Genomic DNA, 3336 nt, shown 5'->3' with positions numbered 1-3336 from the left:
ATTATAAATAGAACCACTGACCTTCCGAATAGAACCACTGACCTTCCAGTCTAACAAGCTATAGACAATCAACTGTAATTCTCAATTGAATAAAATAATCTTTTTAAACTCAGTTTTTTTCTTAATGAAAAATCCATTAAAATCAAGTAAACTATAGTAAAATACTCAAAAATACCTGAAATTGTTCAACAATTTACACAACACAAATTACAAAATTGTTTACAAAAATAGTTACTATATTAAAATCCTTAAAATAAAGTAATGTTAAGTAAAATACCCAATTTCTCCATCATGCCTCATTCCAACACATACTTTGCAAATCTTGCACAACCATCCACATCCTCGTGTATCCACTATAATTTCAATGTAGGACCAGGACCCTCCAACCTCTTCCATTCAAAGGGAATATATTATTATAATTTTACAATTAAAAGAACCTGGCAGCTTCCAAGTACTGTAGATCTACAAGTACAAAAAATATAGGTATTAAAACACAAACATATTAATTGATCAGTTTCATAATATGTACAAGACTTCTAAACTAAACTAACTGTAATAAACATAGCATTAAAAGGACTGGTTTATACATCAAACAACAGGTCTAAAGAGAGTGGGGAATGGGTGAATGAATGAATACACAGGTCTAAAGAGAGTGGGGAATGGGTGAATGAATAAATACACATTATAGCTATTTTATAGGTGGGTAAGATAAAAGACAAATATTCATATCAAATACACTAGCATCAAATCAAATACAATACAGCACTATGGTTATGATTATAATAATGAAGAGAAATGACAAAAATATTAATCAAAATTCGGCACCAGCTAACATCTAAAAACGCGCGCGATTACACAGACTTCTAAAAACATTTGACCAGCATATCAACTAAACCAACATAATTTTATACATAAAAGAAATCTATAAACATTTTGACATTTTATATAGGAAGGGACAAAATGAGAGCACAATAGGGTTATTTTATAGGTGGGTGTGATAATTTAAATTAGAGTTATTAAATATGTATTAATGCAATTTCGGCACATTTAAAATCGCGAGTAAACGCAGTGCGAAGCCAGGCAGAATCGCATTTTAAAACAATTGGACGAGCACAGCGCAATTTCTAATTTAATAACATATCAACTAAAATAACACTTAACCCAGCAGGCACATCAACGTTGTTTCAACGTTGAATTATGGTCAGATTTCAACGTTGAAATAAGGTTGGATTTATATTTGGATTTGAAAGTTGAAACAACGTTGAAATTTCAAAGTTGATACAACGTTGCAGCTTCAACGTTGGTACAACGTTGAATTTTCAATGTCATTTCAAGGTTGAAAACCAACGTTGGTACAACGTTGAAGTTTCAATGTCATTTCAACGTTGAAAACCCACCATACTTTAATTTTTGGATATAAAGCAAAGTTACTAAGTTTAACAAAATATCAAGACAATATTAAATACATCAGATATTTTATTTAAAAAATACAGTTCAAGTGCAGCTTAAATTCACTTTAATAGTTTTAACAATTAAGCTACAATCTGTTCCAATCTTTTCTTCTAGATCTTTCAGGGTATGTCAGGTGTTTGAGTACCTCTTTGGCTGTCTCTTACTGCTTCTGCAAATAAAAATAAGAAGTTGTTGACTTTGTCAATCTCAAATTATACATATAATTACTAAACTTAGTGATTTGTTTTTATCTTAAAATGCTTTTCTCTAAGATTTACATAAAAAAACAGCATAGAAATTGAAACATATCTAAGTTTCATATTGACAGCAAATACTGTATATAAGACAACAAAATCTTTTTAAAAAGAAGCTATTTAAAAGTCTCACCTATCATTGGTAAGAAAAACTGCTCCCCGTCAGTTCCTTTCAGCATATTCCCAAGAAATTAACATTCTAGGCTCTAGTTAAGACCATTTTGTGCAGCATCCTGAAATCAACAAACATGTAAATTTTATATTAATAATGTTACAGGTATATTCAGAATCAGAAAATAATATATTTTAAGACAAGATAAAGTTCCAGTAGTTGAAAAATTTATACTTTGTATTGTAAATAAATTCAAATATATAAATTAATAAGAATTAATTTCAATTTAACAAACCTGACAGTCCTTTTCATGTTGAGTGTATGGTATACAGACTACAGCTGCAATACTCTAAATTTCAGCCAGGACCAGGATCTAGAATATAAAATAATATATAATAAAATAGAAATAGATTTATTATTCTCTATAAATTTACGACTATTCAACTTAATAGTTTAACATTCAACTTTGTTACTTAACTTAATAATAATGTTGTTTTTTTTTTCAAACTTATTAACGCTGTATCACTAAAAAATAAAGATAGACATAGTTATATATATTGTCTTGGGACGTAAATTATGTGGGCCGAACTACTTAATAGGTTTCAATTTTATAATTGATTAAATTCTAATTTGGATATAGTACAGACAAATGTTTAATAATATGAAAAATAAATTAAAGAAAGACAACATTTGTAAAATAATAAATTGCCAAGGACATCAATAACTTCATGCTACCGAACCCAAATCATTCAATTAGGTCGCGAAAACGTGTCAAATCAACTCAATCATGTGTTTTCATCTCTTATTTATTTCATAAAGTAAATTAAAGTAGAATTTTAAGAATAAATAATACTATTTTAGAAAATAATCAGTAAACTAAAGTAAAACATTACGGTAATACCTTCGAAATCCAAATAAATTGCCAATCGTGTTGTTTTCAAATTTTCCAAACAGCGCCACCATTTGCACGAACGATAATCATAGACAAACAAACAAAATCATAGACCGCAACAATTACTTCCCCTGACCAGCGTTATTTTATAAACGGGGTTTGACTAATATCAATTTATTAATAAATATTATTAATTAAGAACTAAAAAATAAACAACAAACAAGCAAACATATAAACTAACATTTAAAGCGTTAATATAAAGTGAAAAATTATTTCCAACTTAATTTGTTTTTAAAAGCGCTAATTTTGAATATACGGAAAAAGATTGTAACACAAATTTTCCTGACAAAAATCACTTACAGACTAATTCAATAAAGGAAAAATAACACAAAATTAGTGGTATAAAGGTTTTTATGATACTTTAACTAAATGTAAAACTTCGACCATAAACAACGTTGAATCAACGTTGTATATACATTGGCAATATATCCGTATGGTCGTCCATAGTTGAATATTGGTTGAACAACGTCACGACCATATTTCAACGTTGTTTCAACGTTGAAACAACGTCGAGTGCCTGCTGGGTAATACCATAAACATTTTGGCAGGAAATGCCCTGAAAAACA

At 28.9% G+C, this 3336-nt stretch overlaps 1 long non-coding RNA gene across 1 annotated transcript; it reads right to left on the bottom strand.

The window, feature by feature from the left end:
- Window positions 1-1250: 1250 nt before the first annotated feature.
- Window positions 1251-2972, bottom strand: LOC132731540 (uncharacterized). Its single transcript, XR_009625907.1, has 4 exons — window positions 2720-2972; window positions 2114-2191; window positions 1840-1939; window positions 1251-1621 (listed from the first exon to the last, which is right to left on the bottom strand). It is a non-coding gene; the product is annotated as an uncharacterized LOC132731540 (long non-coding RNA).
- Between the last annotated feature and the right edge of the window lie 364 nt (window positions 2973-3336).

Source organism: Ruditapes philippinarum, unplaced genomic scaffold (genome assembly GCF_026571515.1).
Source record: "Ruditapes philippinarum isolate M1 unplaced genomic scaffold, ASM2657151v2 ctg3214_1_1_1_1, whole genome shotgun sequence".
NCBI classification, from domain to species: domain Eukaryota; kingdom Metazoa; phylum Mollusca; class Bivalvia; order Venerida; family Veneridae; genus Ruditapes; species Ruditapes philippinarum.
This window is presented reverse-complemented; position numbering and strand designations above follow the sequence as displayed.